This window comes from Anser cygnoides, chromosome 2 (genome assembly GCF_040182565.1).
Source record: "Anser cygnoides isolate HZ-2024a breed goose chromosome 2, Taihu_goose_T2T_genome, whole genome shotgun sequence".
NCBI classification, from domain to species: domain Eukaryota; kingdom Metazoa; phylum Chordata; class Aves; order Anseriformes; family Anatidae; genus Anser; species Anser cygnoides.
Window position 1 is genome coordinate 136,608,187 of NC_089874.1, and position 17,800 is coordinate 136,625,986.

A 17,800-nucleotide genomic window follows, 5' to 3' on the forward strand; every position below is an offset into this window, starting at 1 on the left:
TCATTCTAATAGAGATACTAACATTAGTCTTCTGTGAGAGTGCATGTGTGCACACATACATGTATGTGTGAGAGAGAAACAGAGAGCAAGCAAGGCAGAATTCCAGATTCTTTTAATAAAGAGGATATAATCTAGTTTTTCATTATAAGCATCTATAAAGCTGCCAGAAGGCAGAGGGTGTGGTGGAGTTCCGAGACAAGGACTTCTTGCTTTCCCCAAGCCCATATAGATACTTATCTTCAAGCACATGATGTCCATACATATTTAGTCTGTATAAAAAATGAGTGCGATACATATGCATGGTATGCTTATGATAGCATATATATGCATATGGACTAACATCTAATGAACATTAGATCATGTAAAATACATTTTCTCATTAATGATTTGAGCAAGTTCCACTGTACCACATCTAATTATTCTATCTGGATCATCAAATCTGTAAGTTTACCATATTTTATTAACCAAATAAGTGAGCTTGTTTGCTCTTTAGTTGTTATAACTTAAGACTAGAGTTTATAAAATAATTTACTTGGAAATTTCTTATTTTATGTTTAGTCTGTGCTTCATTAGTAACTTCAGCAATGTTCAGATACATCTATTTCAGGTGGGTGCACCTCAAGCACCTGTCTCAGTAAATCTATATTTGACCTAAATAATGTCTTGCAACTCGGTACAACCAAATACTTTGCTAATGAGTAAGAGAATAGATTAATACATATTTGATGAAAGAAGCACTAATAACTTTGAAAATTACATGTTGTTTTAATTCTTATTAGTATGAATTTCAGGTAAGTGGAAAGTCTATGGAACTTAAGTCTTTTGTCTAACAAGATTACTTCAGTATCCAAAAGTAGTTCCGGTGTGTATTAAGGGTGCTTTTTATTATGCTATTTCATAAATACTTAATAAAATGTAAATATTTTCCTAATTATGCTATTTCCCCTTTAAATTGTAATCATATAGGTAATACAGTTTGCTAACACATTCTACATATATTTAACTTCATTTATTTATTTATTTATTTATTTATTTATAAGTAGTATCATTAGCTATGTCCTTTTCCAAGCCTCAGGAATTTTGAGTTACTTGACAGTATTTCATGCAATGACACTTGGCATCATGGTATTGAACTGGCACTTGGGATATCTCAGTTTTCTTACCTTCCCATAGAATCACAACCATTCATATTTTATATTTGCAATATTTTATGGTTCAGATCCCAAGTTTGTGTAACCTTTATATGTTCTAGATAAATGTTCTGTTCCTCACCAAAGTGTTTTGTTGCCATACTGAAACAAATATTTCCATTTTACTTGGTACTATTCACTAATCAGTTTAGTTGTTTTTGTGTTTTGTTATTGTGTGTTTTTTTGTTGTTGTTGATGTTATTGTTGTTGTTGTTTTTGTTGTTTTTGTTGTTTGTTTGTTTTTCCATGGAGGGCAGCAGGGAGACAAGTCTGAAAATGTGGGACAATGCATGAGTAGATGATGAAAAAAGTTCCTTTCTTAATGTACAGTTTTTAGAACTTCAGCTCCATAACAGCATACTATCATGTACAAATGAAATTACTAGAAAAAAAGTTGAAAAAAATATTGTGTTAGCTCAGTTTTAAGTAAATTTTAGTTACAAGTTATATTTCTGTTCAAGTTGACCCATTCATGGACACTGCTTCTATGAAGGTCAATTCCATATTTTCATTAACAACCTAAACAATGAAATGAAGGGCATAGCAATGCAATTTGCAAATGACAAAATATTTGTGAAGTTTGTAAGTATTCTGGAGATCAATGCATGTCAGAGAAAAGGTCAAAAATCTGATTAAATTTAATGATGATAAATACATGTATTATGATTGTGAAAAAATGTTATATGGACAAACATAAAATGAGGAAGAACAATGCAAAAAAGACTGGAAAAAAAAAAGTATAGATGTTCCATAATTTGAATTAAGATTAATAGGATGTTAATAAAAAAGATAAATACAATTCTGGGAATGGTTCATGGAAAATTGACAACTTTGGGTAATACTTTTTCTTCCTTACTCAGTCTTACTAAGATCTCAACTGGAATTTTAGGTTTGGTTACCATACTGTAAGACAAAACAAATAGAAATTGATCTGAAACAAAGTGATCGAAGATTTGAAAGCATATAAGAAAAGGTTCTGTTTTGGACTGGAAATTTTTTGTGTAGCCTAGAAAGGAATTTGCTGCAGAGGTATGGTAATTATATCTGTGAAAATGTACAGGTATCATAAAAAGCATACATTTATACCTCATCACTGTGGGGTAAATTTGACTTAATTATAAATCAAGAAATTTAATTTAGACTTTTTTTTCCTTGCTATAATAGTACGTAACATTGGAAGAGGCTATTTATGGAGGCTATGAAAATTTTAACAATAAAGATATTTAGGGTACCTGAACAGAGTACATGTCACAGAGCAGAGTACATTCAATAAATAACCAATCTGGTGAATTCTCTTTTTAATGAATTATAGGTAAGCAGTGCAATCAACATTTAATAAACAGCAAATTTGTATTGATTTAAGTGCATGTATGTATATATATATATATATGTGCACATACTTTTTTTTTTTTCTTTAAATTCCATGGGAAGTATTTAAATTTGTTCTATTCGTCAAGAATCAACACATAACAGAGAAATATTTGCTTTTCTCCAGTTCGTACACCAAATTCATTCTTTACAGATAAGTTTCTCATTTCTCCATTTTTTGTTTCTTTTTTTTTTTTTTTCCTGGTCAGGAAAGATCCTCACATGATGGGAAGTTTTGTGAGCTATTGTGGAACACAGTAGCATGCTGACTAACAGGACTACTCTTTGAAACACTAGTGTTCTCTACCGTCATTTTTGCTGACAGATGATACATTTTTCTTTAGCTCTTGTAACTAAAAGCTTTTCATCTAATGATTAAATATGTACTTGCTTGGAATGGTATGAGCTTGCCATTCTGAGAAGATGATGACAATAATATGATTGTGATGTAATTACAGCATATACAGCTTTGGGAAGTGATCTCATTTTCAGAAACCTGTAGCTCATCATAGTACAGTCTCTAAACTTGCCTCTACAGATGGGAAAGGATAAAATTATCTGGACCTTATACAGATGACAATAATTAGATTGTAGCTATCCTTTAAAACATCTTGTTGCCTTTCTTTAGTTGATCACTTTTTTTTTTTTTTTTTAAGGAATATTTATTACTTCTGAGTTGGAGGAGGAAGAAATTAATGAACAGGTAACTTCTGGGGGTCCCTAAGCACCACATCAAAAGGTTTGATGTGGTGCTTAGGGACAGGACATGGTTTAGTGGGTGATACTGGTGGTAGGGAGATGGTTGGATCAGATGATCTTGAAGGTCTTTTCTAACCTTAATGATTCTATGATTCTATGACTTTGCTGTAATGAGAGGAGAGAGAATCTTTCCTATGTCTCTGTTTTCTTCCGATCATATTCATTCATTTTACTCAAAGAATCTGCAATTGTTCCCACTTCATACATGACTAAGTGGAGAACAACCCTCTGATGAGCACATGTGAAGGAACAGAATCGTTGGATCTTCTTTCCATTTGCAGAGTCTCCTCAGAAGTCCCATTCTAAAATCATGCATACGACCTCACTAGTCAAATGAATTTGTTCTCAATTCTTTTAAGATGTAAGGATAAAATAAACAAAAGTAGCTCTGATCATCCTATATCTCTCATATCTGGGCCACCAACAGTTTAGATGAAGGTGATGAAAAATTAGTTTTTAAAAATGTAATCATTACATAGCAATTTATTTTATTTTGTTTTGTTTTATTTATTTATTGTTCATCTGTATTACTGTCTTTTCTTTCTGCTGCATCCATATGGACTCTGACAAGTTACAATTAGTTGTGCACTAGACCAATTTGAAACTTCGGCTTCTTCTGTTTTCAGGTGGTTATGATAATTTTACTTTTTATCTAATCACTTGTAAGATTCTAATAGTACGCTTCAGGAAGAGTTTCATTGATATTAGGTTGCAAATTGTAAAGCTTTGCAATCCGTACACAGTCTGTATTGCAATCCTAGGTGATGGGTAAAACTAAATCTTCCCTTCATGCTACTTTTCCTTTTGGTTGTAGAAGACACGATCAGTTACCTGTGGATCTCACATTATCTGTAAGATAGCAGAGAATAGAGGAAGGAAAAAAAAAGTGGAGAAAAATTATAAAACAGACAGGCAAAAGAACAGTACAAGATGAGCTTAAAATTTCTGATATATCCCTTAAGAATATCAGCAATATCAGCCTTCTCGAGCATCACTGTCTTTCACCATTTCCTGTTAGTGCCACTGCCTGTTCTACCATTCTTTGAGAGAAATTTGCACTTTTGTGGTGAATGGAAGAATCCATCTCTTTTGTTTTCAGTGGAAGGTTGGGTTTGTGACATCCATCTAAAGGCCACTTTCATGTTGTTCTGTAATAAGGAAAGAGAAAAAAAAAAAAAAAAGAGCCAAGCTAAATGAGGGAATATCCTTTACAGCTGTAGACAGGAGATTGATTATATGTGGTAAGGATGAGATATTGGTGTATCTAAGAGAAAGCAGGAAAAATGATACCATCTGAGAACATCATGACTGGCACAATGGGAGGAAGAAATAATGAAGTAATAGGATGAGATCAAGAAATGGAACTATGTGGCTTCATTACCCACTTGGAGAGAAAAGATCTTTGCAGATTGCCAGGAATACGTTGAAACAACAAAGACAAAATAATACGAAAATGTTTTAAAACAACAGCAACAACTAAATAAAAAGAAAACGTATATATTTGGATCCAGTCACCTCCCTACCCTGCTAAAAAATGAACTGTTGTTGCCCTCCAAGTCTGATATCCAGGTAGAACAGAAAGTGGCTTCTGTCTCCTTCTAAGAAAAATAGTGAAATCCTGAGTCCACCGAAATCCAAAGCAAAGGTCTGTAATTTAATTACAGCCTAGAGATATGAGTCCAATCAGTGCATTAAATATTTGCCTTTATATTTTGCTGTATTTCCAAGTTTATCTCCTGTACCTCTTCTATTAAGAGAAATTTCTCGGACAATTTATTGAGCAGTATATATTTTTATTCTTCAAAGTATCCATTATATACCAGCTATGACCTTGAGTAATAGGGTCATCCCAATAATAGGGATGTTTGAAAAGGCAGGGGAAAGAATGAGATTGCAAGGGTAACAAGATGTAGAAAGCAATACCATGCAGAGAAGCACGTTGCATTTGTATTGAAAGATTACATACAGTTTTATGCAACATGGCAAACTTCATATGCACTTTTGGCAAGAGAAGAGAAGATGTGTTATCTAATGAAAAATGTGCTTCTCTTTCTATTGCACTAATATACCAACTATACAGAGGAATAAACAATGCTAATGTAGCCTGCTGAGATGAAGCAAACCCCAACAGTGGCATTACTTAATATATACAAATAAAATGACTGTATTTCTCATGCTGGAAAACAGTTCAAATCCATGAAGTACCAAAAAGTGGAATCTTGCTAGAGATAGATGTACATATTTCTTCTTGTTTGAATATCAGGGTAATTAATATAAAACCACAGATCTAATGGGAAGTGCATGCAATACATTTTCAGTAAAAATGAGCTATCTGAAGATCTCCTAAAACAACTACTATAATCTTTCTCATGTATATAGATGTAAATTTGATTTGCTGATATTATTCTTAGAGTTAATCTTAAAATTTCATAGAATGTTGTGAAACTGTCAAGATAGGCACATTTCAAACAGTGGGAATAGCAAATTGATGCCTTAACATGAGGAATCCACTCTACTGACACTTTTGGATATGATGTAGTGCTGGATCACAATTAATTCTGACCAGCTCAATGCTTGCGTGCTTTCAAGAGCTGCATATAAAGGGTTTTCTTGTTGGTCTGACACAAAAATATTATAGGGATGGAACTGCATGCACGACTGAGAGATCACTGTCCTTACCTTGCTCACTGTAGGAAGCCATGTATATGATGGTTTAGTGGGTTTACGTTGCAAGGTTTTGGTAGTGGGGGGGCTGCAGGGATGGCCTCTGTGAGAAAAATCCAGAAGCTGCCCCATGTTAGATAAAGACCAGTTTCAGCCAGATCCAAAGGGACCCGCCACTGCCCAGAGGCAAGCCACTAGGTGACGCTGTTTGCGCCTGTGGGAGAGCAAATTTAAGAAAGGGAATAAAACTGTTGCACAACAGCAGCTGGGAGAGGGAGGGGTCAGAACCAGACAGAAGGAGGGCAGGAGGTGCTCCAGGCACGCAGCAGCAGTTCCCCTGCGGCCTGTGGAGAGGCCCCTGGTGGAGCAGGCTGTCCCCCTGCAGCCCACGGGTCCCACACGGAGCAGATCTCCACGCTGCAGCCCGTGGAGGAGCCCCCGGTGGAGCAGGTGGATGTGGCCTGGAGGAGGCTGCGGCCCATGGAGAGCCCCCGCAGGAGCAGGCCCCGGGCCGGAGCTGCAGCCCGTGGAGAGGAGCCCACGCAGGAGCAGGGGTCTGGGGGGAGCTGCCGCCCGTGGGGGACCCGTGCTGGAGCAGTTTGCTCCTGGGGGATGGACCCAATGGTAAGGACCCATATTGGAGCAGTTCTTGAAGAGCTGCTGCCTGTGGGCAGCCCCGGCAGGATCAGTTCAGGAAAGATGGCATCCCGTGGGAGGGCCCCCACGTGGAGCAGGGGCAGAGAGTGACCATGAAGGAGCGTTGGAGACAAAGTGTTCAGGAATCACCGCAGCCTCCATTCCCTGTTCCCCTGTGCTTCTCAGCGGGGAGGAAGTGGAACAGCGTGGATGGGGGAAAGGTGTTTTTAGTTGTTTTGTTTTTGTTTGTTTCTCACTGCTCTAGCTTGTTACTAATAGGTAATAAATTTTATTAATCTCCTTATGGTGAGTCTGTTTTGCCCATGATGATACTTGAGTGATCTCCATGTCCTTATCCTTATATATCCTTATCCTTATCCATGTCCCTTGAGCTCCTTTCATCGTATTTTCCCCCCCTTTCCCTTTGAGGAGGGGGATTGAGAAAGTGGTTGTAGTGAAGCTCAGCTGCCCAGCTGGGTAAAACCACCACAGATGCTTTATATCATTACGGTGATACTTGTATAGTTGATCTTTTATTATGGCACAGGCAAAACACCCGCTTTTCAGATTCCATCTCTTTGCTTTCATCTCCAAGGGTATACAAGATGATATCTGACCACACTTTCATGATCAGGTTGCTGCTGTGCAGCCCAGCCACTACCCTGACAGGTTACCTCCTTGGGTAAGCACCAAGTCATCCAAGGATGATTTGTATTTACTTAATTGTATATTTCAGTTGCAGAAACATCTACTTGCACTGTCTTTTCTACTTTACTTGGGGGTCCCAGTGTATTTTTTTTTTGCCTAAATCAACAGTTGCTGTAAGATTGTAGTTTGCAAATTATGCAATCTGAAAACAAAATCTTAAATTCTAGATACCACATAACAATTAAATGACATTTTAGAGATTGTTAAAAATCTCTGAAGTGTGCTTATATGTGAAAGGTAATTTTTATGAATGCATTAGGTATGGCGGAAGCCGAATAACTAGGTTAGAGAATATTCTGAATAATACAAGAAATACCTGGTAGGAAAATTTATCTAATTCTCTACACATTACAATGTGTAGAAGTCCAGTCTGCCTTTAAAACTGTAAACTATCAGATATGATTAATAAAATTCAAGCAAATATAAATTTGGGCCTGATTAATTTATACGAAATGTAAAATTATTAGGGAAACATTATTTTATTCACCCCTGTGACAGGGAGCAGCAAGAGCTCATCTGGCCTTGGGCTCTGAGGAGGAGGAGCTGACAGTGGGTGGGACAAACAAGGCAGTTCCTTCCATGATGAAGGCACAGCCCCACAGCTTCAGGGCAGGGTGGTAAGAGAAGCAGGGTCAACCAGCAGTCACAGGCAAGGTGAGGTCATGAGTCAAGTCCAGGGTGAGCCCAGGAGATACGACTGAAGACAAGGCTACCTACAACCTGGGTGCAAAGTCTGTCCGGGAAGCCTACAAACCAGGACAGCAGGAGGCATATCTGGGCTCATGGACACCTACAGCATAACTCTGGGCAGGTCTGGGTGTCCAGGAATGAACTTAAATGAGACTCTCATGCCTACAGACAGAAGGGGTGGGCGAAGGCCCAGGTGAGGCTGCTTAGGGTAGTTAAAGCCTGTTAGCACACTCAGGACCCAAGAGTGTAAATCCAAAGTAATCCCATTTGCTTCAAAGTATAAGCAATGGAATTTACAGTAATCAGTCTCAGTCAAATTTTCAACCCCATTATGTGTTAAGAAATGGTTTAAAGAAATAATGTCATTTAATAAATATTTATGTCGCCCCTTATTGAATGAAATGTCTTACTGATGAAGTCTGAATATTAAAACAACACCCACTAGATGTTTAAAACAGATTAAATGCCCAAAATACGTTGTTAGAATTGTTACATTTATACTTGTGATATATATGAAGCCACATCTTACTCTCATTAATCTATATTTCATAAAAATTCAAACATATCTTATCCCAAAGAGACTTTCACTGATTCCTGTTTCAAATTATAAAATATTATTCACTTTAGTTATAAAGGCTCCATTTACACACATTCAAAGGAGCTTACCTATGTAGAGAGATGCTCAGTGTAATTTACGGTGGGAAGAACACATAACTCCCCAAAAGTAGTTCATGGGATATTTTTCAATCAAGGATATTTTCTGGTTCTGACTCACAGTTCTATATTACAGAGCAATGTGTTTTTCAAAATGTTTTTATTATAATTTATACAATCGCAAATAAATATATCCACTAGAGGGCAATAACTTTGCTAACCTAGCTGAAATAACAATATTCCAGTTGATTACAATATTTAAGTGAATAAGGAAAGACACAGAAAATCATGTGAATGACACAGTATTTTGACTGACTTCAGACTGGGAAGAACACTCATCAAGAATTAGGAAATTCCAGAGAGCATTTTCATCATGTGGATGACTGTTGTCTGTTCTCTACAAAAAGTAAAACCTTAAAAAAAAAAAATTAAAATAATCCTCTTCATCTTAATTTCTTCATGGGTACTTTGATGACTCTTAAGATTCAGAAACTCTGTTTGACAGCTCTATTGCAGATTTAATTCCAGAGAGAGCATTTTGTTACGAATAACAAAATACTGCTAGCCCCTTTGAAAAGAGTTCAAACACATTTATCAGAGGAAAACAGAACTAAATCCTGGTAATTTATAAAGGCTATACATCATTTCATCAAATTGCTATTCTGCTCAGTATTATGACAAAATTATTTCCTCCATAGTGTGCTTTGCTCCAAGAAAAAATTCCCATAACATGTGAATCCTGGGAACAGACACTGAGGAAAGTTGAAGAAACATTGCTCAGGAAAGTTGTGTCATTACACAAGTCTCTCAAAGGTCCAAACCTTTCAGTCAAAGGAAATGGGGGTAGGAAGTAAGTATAAAGAAAATAAGGCAACGTTAATAAAAAGGTACATGTTAAAAAATTCCTTTAAAAAAAAAAAACATGCAATTACTAGAAAACACAACAAATTCAGTTACTCAATGTTTAGTTGTAAAACTAAATTTGCTGATTTATTTGAACTGTTAAAGTAGAAATAAAGGTCTTTCTAAATTTAATCCCAATATTAACAAAGTTTTAAATGATATTTCTAGTTACTATATACAAATGCACTTACGTGTAAAGTTTAAAATGGATGAAGGAAATAATAAACATACATATGAAATTATAGGTAAATCAGTTTAAATGGAAATATGTTCCAGATGCCAAAGGAGATGCTGGTAAAATGCCTGGGATGTGACGTCAAAGATGATGAGTAAATAGGGTTTAGTAGTAGCATTGAATTAATCCTGAAGATAAAGTAGCATTGATATATGCTCCAGGAGGAATTCACACAGGAAACTGTAAGCTAGAAAATCATAACTGTTGCTCTAGATGGATGGAGGGGATATATTCTGCTTGAGTGTTCTGTCTGGCACAGTGCAGGTGCCCTGTCATGCCAGAGCAGCTGAATTCCTTACGCATTATAATAGGTACCTGGAAGGAAGGGAAATGGAATTTGAAATTATCTCCTTTTGCCTGGGTGAATGTTTAGATGAGTACATAGCCTCTCTCTCTGCTTTCTGAAAATATACAGCCCGGGTCTTGTAAGAACACAGCATCTACATTAATTCTGATTTATCCTAATGTCTTCAGGTAGTATATATGCAAGAAAATAAAACCTCTAAATATTAAAACTCAAGCTAGAAATCTAGAAGGTATTTACTTCCAGAATGCCCAAGTGAAGTTTTGATGCAATAAACTTGCAGTAAAGCCATCTATTCTACATAGTGCATTGAATATTGTTGCCATGGCCCTGAGGGCACTGCCAGTCCTGCCTGGCCCTGTCCACCCTTGAGGCTTGCCCCATGTTGCCCATGACACAGAACCTTCTGTCAGGCTCCAGTACTGTCAGTTTCTATCCCAGTGATGCCACAATGGGGGTAGTCACCAGATGCCAGGCTGCACCCACCTGCAGGCTGTGTCCCAAACCCAGCCTTGGGCTGTCCCACTTCTCAGGGAGGTGCCTAACACACTGTGTTACTCTTGGTTACTCTCACTAGGCCTGATCCTGACCTGTCTTCCTGGCTTGAGCTCAGACTTGATCAACATGGCCTCACCTGGTGATCTGGGCTCTTGGGTGAACCCGTCTGCCATCTTCAGGCCCACTCTGCCACCTTGCCAGGACAGTGGGACGGGCACCTAGGCCCCAGAAGCAGATGGTCCTTGCTGCTCCCTGGCAACTGGGCTGCTGAGCCAGCTGCCGGGAATAATGATTTTAAATGATGAAGAAATAATACAAATTTGAACTGATAATCTCAGAATGATAAATTCCATGTCCCACAATCACATTTTTCTCATAAGCTCTTAGGGATGCATTAAAGCATTCTGTCATTGAATTATAGAATCATAAAATATCTTGAGTTGGAAGGGACCCATAAAGATCATTGAGTACAGCTCCTGGCTCTACAGAAGTGAAAGGTTCTTCACTGATATGGTGGTTGAACACTGGAACGGATTCCTCAGGGAAGTAAGTGGTCATGGCACCAAGCCTGCTAGAGTTCAAGAAGTGTTTGGACAATGGTCTCGGCCATATGGTTTGATTTTTGGGTGGTCCTGCATGAAACAAGGACTTGTACTCAGTGGTCCTTGTTGGTCCCTTCCAACCTAGGATATTCTATGATTCTATGATTAAGAACTACATTGTCCTGCCTCAATGTTTTCCTGACAGTAGAACTATAAATTCACTCCAGAAGGTTTTTTTTCTGTTAAGGTATCGTACCTACAACAAAAGTTGATATTCACTCATATACAAGTATAAGCCTCTCCTATGTACACCTCAATAACTGTGTGAACTTACAATAAATGAATAGTCCCTGTTCTTTGAATATGGAAAATTTTCAAATTAATCTTTCAACAACTTAGGAAATATGGTTTTTGCACCATGTTTTGAAAGGGACTTTAAACACTATGTTAGCTAATTAACTAAGGTCAGAATCCAAAGAGCTTAAATAATATTTAATCTAAATAATTTTATGTTATGTTATTGGCTTATTTTTATACTTCTATAAAATATCCATTATAAGTCCATTTTAAGTGGATTAGTGGGTTTTCTTTTTCAGAGTCGCTAACACTTGGCAGGAGGTGGAGTAGAAAAAGGATAACCTCCACAACTGTCTTCTTAGTCAATGAGAGAGACAGCTTCTTTCTAAATGAAGATGACTTTAATTTAACGTGTTGAACCATCCTCTTAAGGAATCTCTACACTTATTATACAGGAAACCAAAGCATAGATAAATATAGATGCTATAGATAAAGATATAGATATTGATAAAAATAAAGACTGATATAATAAGACATACTTAGAAGAAATTTACTTTTTTTTCTTCCTAAGACGAGTCTGAAATTGTAGGACTTCTCTACTTAGTACATGATTTTTTGGTTTTCTTAGTTCATACAGTTATGATGCCAGAGATGGTTAGATCATTAAGTAATGAATTTCTAAAAACTCCAGAATGAAAATCCTGTGAATCAGAGAAAGGATGGTTGGGATCCAGTTTTGTGCTTAAATCAGAGTTTCTGCTTATTAGCTTTGTTTGAAAAGTAAAACATACATTTTTCCCAAGTATATGGCCTAACCCATTGAAATAACTTCTAGTGAAACGATACTAGGAAATAAATCATATAAATTATTTAAAAATTTAAACATTCCCTTTAGGAATTGTTGGGTCTGTTCCAGTGTCTTCTTTTTTTTTTTTTTTTTCATATGAATTACCAATTAGCTCCTCTCAGCAAATTAAAGCAAGAAGTGCCATTGGATGGTTAAATATTTTTTCTTTAGAATTGAACATCACAAAACAGTCTTTATAATGAGATGACTCAGGAACACAAAAAAGAAAAAAAAAAGATTATTTCAAGAATGCTCAGTGTGTGGTAGTTAATGCTCCTCAAAGGTGATGTGGTTTTTTTTGCTGCCATAATCTTGAATGGTTACTCATGACTTCCTTTTGTCCAAAGCACAAGGTGGCAGGCAAATGAGAGGAGAAAAACAAAAGGAAATCCTTTAACTCAGTGACATATAGAGGAACTCCAAAATGTGAGTTTCTCTGCTTAGCTCTCACATAGTTCTGCTTTTACTTTGCAGCTCTGCTTCTACTTGACTCTGCAGCCCTCTAAAGCTTTTGTAAAGTCAGTTACAAAGACTAGATTCATCAATCTGCCTTGACTGTCTGCTCTGCCCTGAAAATGTAGAATAACTTCAGTGCAGCTTTACTGGGGTCTGAATTGCTTTGGCATGGTAACAAATCTAACCTCAAGGGTTAAAATAATTTTATTTTTAAAAGGTTGATACTTCATATCTTCATATCATTAGGCATTACGAAGAGAATGTTCTCTGGCAGCTTCGTATTTCAGTGTTCTAGAATTGATAATTCCTCAAATGTAAGAAAACATATAGAAAAATATTCTTCAAAGGTAAAAAAGCAATGTAAACCAACAGCAAAATGCTATTTACTCTTCCTTTACCAATGCACATTACCAATATTACTACTTTTTTTTTTTTGTCTGTGGATTATATATAATACGTACACATACAGTGGTGACAGTTAATTGTTGACTGACAGACACCTACACACACATGTAATTTTTCATTTGAGCAGTCTAATCAGAGATTCAGGCAGGTCCATGGTGATTTAAATGAGATCTCACTACATTCTGTATCATGGAAGACACTCTGAACTGTGCAACTTTATGGAGGGATGGAGAAACATAAAGTATATATACTAAAAACAAAAAATACACAAGACCACTTTCCTCAGCTTCATATCAGGATTTTTGAAGTCTGAAAGAATTTTAAGTTCTCCTGCCTGCAAACAGGGGCCATTCCATAATCATACTCTTAGGTATAGAATTCCTGAAACCATATAAAGCAAATAGATGAGTAAAAGAGATAAAATAATCAATAATTTTCTTTCTTGATGTGTCTCTGCTATTACTTCCTGAAGAAAAGACACAAATGGTTTAGATATATTTAAAGTATTTTTTTTTTCAATCAGGTGTTGAATTATACAATGAATATGCTTAGGCCATTATGCAGAGAACTGCCTTTGGTCCACTATAAAATAACATTATTAGCCTTAACTGCTTGCAGAGCAATGTCAAAATGATATCAAAATTAATATTTCCAAGCAAGCTACTCTGAATTAGAGCTACCAGCTCTGTCCCTTTGATGACAAGAGACTTTGGTGATTCTCCTTGAAAATGATTTTTTTGTGCTCATCTTAAAAGAAATGGTAATTTCACTTTAGAATATAAATTTCTTTAAAAAGTGGAAAGCTAAGCTCTGTTAGACTAGTGAAATGGAACTCGTTTTAACATTTCTTTTATATTTTCATTAAGGAATATACACTAGTATGAATGAAGTAATAGATAATGCAGCTTTGGTATTTGGTTTTCTCCTTTTTCTGTTCAGAGGACTAATTTACAATAAGAATAAGAAATCCTCAGAGCATCCACATCTGAATTCACATCTTAACGAGTCAATTGTTTCTCTAGAGACTGAAACTTACCAGCTTAGGTTAACAAATGTATGATACTGAAGTCTAAAATGTTTTTGTATATGCTGATGCCTTTACATCGTTTCTTGGCTTTCTTTTTCAACTATTTTTTCAAAATAAAAAAAATTGTAATAACTCAGAGTTAAGAAGTGTTTGATCAATGCACAAGGAAGAACTTTGGAGGACAGCAAACATGCACTGTAGGAAAAGTCAACTTCTAGCGTATCCTGAATTTCCATAAGTTAAAATTTGCATAGACAATAGTCTGGTAGCAATATATGAAATAATAGGAATAAAGCTTTTTTTTTTTTTCTTCTTCTCATTTGTTTCTCCCTAGTACTTCATTGTTCAGGGAAAAAGGACAAAGTGGTTGATAGAAATAACAGTAGAAGAGTAGAATATGTGATCACACTCAGGGTAAGACTGAAAAGAAATACTCTTTTTACTCAAAATCAAGTTGCAGTATGGGTACTAAATGCTTACAAATTCATGTGTTCTGCCATCTACTTCTAACTGGAGGATCTAATTTAAAAAAAAAAAAAGTCACATAAAACAGAGTTTAAGAAAGACAGTGCAAAAATAGCTATAATCCAAGAAAAATATTTCCAAATAGAAAGAAGATAAGACACCTATAGAGTAAACTGAAGTAGGAATATTTGCCCAGAAGCAGCTTAAGAGATAGAATTGTAGTAGAAAGTAGAAAGCCTACAGAGACACATCAGTGTTTGTTAAAAAGCAAACAAAATCTTTCAGTAACTTGAAGACTATAATTATCCCAAACCACTTCAAATAGCATTGAAAAGTCAATATCATTATCAACAACATGAGTATGCCATCCAACTTCCGCAGAGAAATAATGCTCACTTTTTATAATATAAAAATGAATTCTGTCATATTGAGCCAGATGAACCATTCAGTCACTGACAATCTTGACTATATATATATATATATTTAAGGGAAAAACTGAATGCCTATTTGTGGAAAATTACCAGAAAACATGGGGTTACACAGTTCTACCAAGTTTACGGCCAATACATTCATTTATTAGGTGGGTAAAAATGACACCAAGGAAATCGAAATTCATGTGCAGATTCAGTGGAAGAATTTTAGACAGAAGGCAGATAAATTGAATATTAGTGTGAAATTGCTCCATTCTTCATATCTTGACAGGTGGTGGTCTCCAGCTTTCGCTTGAACTTTGAGAACAAGTAAAGGAATCCAGACTGTTGAATGAGAACTGACCCCCACAATTTTTAGAGGTGATTATCTTAACTACTTGAGTTTCTAAATATGTACTCTTGAGAATCTTTAATATATAGTGACATGGAAAAAAGGAGCAAAGAACAGCATTTGAAAAAAGAAATCAAATCATAAGAGGGTCTCAAATCCTAGAGAACCTTACCTCTTCATCAGAAACTAGAACAGCAATGTACTGTTTTTTATTAATTTTTGAGGCTCCACTGACACAAAGAAGCACCTACTAGTAAAAGGGCCTATACTTAAAGACATGATTCTTAAAGTTGCTTTTTGTTGTGGATCAATTTAAGCAAGTCATTTTAAAGACAAATAGAACACATGTAGTCACATTATCAGTGTTAAATAAGTTCCATAAAGAAGTTGCAATGTAGATAAGATGTAATCAATATTAAATCTTTGTACTCTGGAGTATATAACATTGTATTGCTTAAAAAAATAGTTCTACTGTTGTACTACATTAGTGGTGTTTTGGTGTAAGCACAGCAGTTGTGACTGGTATGGAAAGAGGCCATGAATGGCCCTGTACCTGTCACAGCCAGTTCCAGCTGGCTTGTACACCAGTGTGAGCATCTCATTATGCATCGAAACCACAACCAGCCAGTGGAGCCCCAGTGTCATGGCTTTGATGTGTTCAAGAAAGAGCAACAGACTCTGCGGAGGGAACTAGATGAAGGAAATATTGGGGACATAGCTGAAAATGCATTTTCAGAAAGATTCCAGACAGTGTACATTCCTGAGGGATTGCAGACTATGGATTAGCAATGCTAAAGCACAGACATCTCTGAGGAAATGTGGTAATAAGTGAATGCCCCACTAGGGCACAGACAACATGAGGGACCACAATCAATCATGGACAATACTCACTGGGGCAGAGGAAAACAAATAGAAGCAAGAAGTGTTGAAAAACTCACCAACCCCAACCTCCTGTCATCCTTGTCACATCAACATAAGAATTTGGGATTGACTGAGTATAACCCACTGTCAAAATAAGGTGAACTAAGACTGGAAAGGGAGTTGGAAAAGTGACTGAATTTGAGCCTGGCAAAAGGGGATGAGAGGTCTTTCCTAATTGTCTTTATTTATTTAATACCTCAATCAGTAATCAAAATTCTGTGTTAGTTGGCAATAAATTAAACTATATCCTCCAAGCTGAGACTGTTTTGTTCACAACAGGCATTATTTATAACAGCTTGGGTACAGAAAGAGATGTGTTGATCAAGGAGAGAGTCCAGTAAAGGACCACAAAGATGACTGAGGGACTGGAGAGAAAGCTGAGAGAGCTGGGACTCTTCAGCACAGAGAAGAGAAGGCTCAGTGGGAATGTTATCTCTGTATATAAAGACCCAAAGGAAGGATGCAGTGAGGATGGAGCCAGGCTCTTTTCAGTGGTGCCCAATGCCAGGATATGAAGCAATGGGCACCAACTGATACACAGGAGGTTCTGACTGAACATTAGAAAACGCTTTACTATTGGGTGACAGAGCACTGGCACGGGTTGCCCAGGGAGGCTGAGAAGTCTTCATCCCCGGAGATCTTCAAAAGCTGTCCAGACAAGGTCCTGAACAACCTGATTTATGTGGCCCTGCTTGAGTACGGGGTTGGACAAGATGATCACCAGAGGTCCCTTCCAACCTTTGCCAATCTGTGATTCTGTGAGATAGAACCAGCAGTTGTTCCCTTGGCAACCCAAGAAAAAGTTGCTGAAAGCATTATTAAACTAACCACGGGGCAGCCAATGAAATAATAATAATAATAAAAATAATTGATTACCTGGTAAAACAAGGAGTGGTCTCAAAGACTCATTCACCTTACAACAGTCATGTATGGCATGTAAAGAATCTTACTGGAGAATGGCAGTTACCAGTAGGTGTTAGCTTTGAATGAAATCACATCTCCATTATCTGCTGTGGTTCCAGACATGTTGCAATTCTTGCACAAGCAAAGAGCCAAAAAATATACCTGGTGGGTTACAACTGATGTTGAAAGTACGTTTTTTTCAGTCCCTCTCACTGAGGAAGCAAGACACCAACTTGCCTTCACCTGAGACGGTGTGCACCTGGAACTGGCTGCCCAAGGGGTGTAAATACAGCCAACTCATCTACTTTGGCATCATCCACCCAACTTTAAACCAATAGATATCCAGATAATTTTTCCATTACGTTGATTGTGTATTGATTTGGAGAAACAACTTCAAAAAAGTACTAAGTAAAGGATAGGTTAACCTTGGACTTCAGTTAGATGACCACCAAACTGCTCATTCACTCCCCATCCCCAAGAGGACAGGGAGAGAAAATAGGATGAAAAAGCTCATAAGTTGATATAAAGACAGGGGGATCACTGACCAATTACTGTCATAGGCAAAC

General features: G+C 36.7%; 1 long non-coding RNA gene across 1 annotated transcript; it reads left to right on the forward strand.

Moving 5' to 3' along the window:
• The first annotated feature begins 12,630 nt into the window (after positions 1-12,630).
• LOC106030542 (uncharacterized) lies at positions 12,631-17,319 on the forward strand. Its single transcript, XR_001203813.3, has 3 exons — positions 12,631-12,721; positions 14,518-14,597; positions 15,351-17,319. It is a non-coding gene; the product is annotated as an uncharacterized lncRNA (long non-coding RNA).
• The last annotated feature ends 481 nt before the right edge of the window (positions 17,320-17,800 follow it).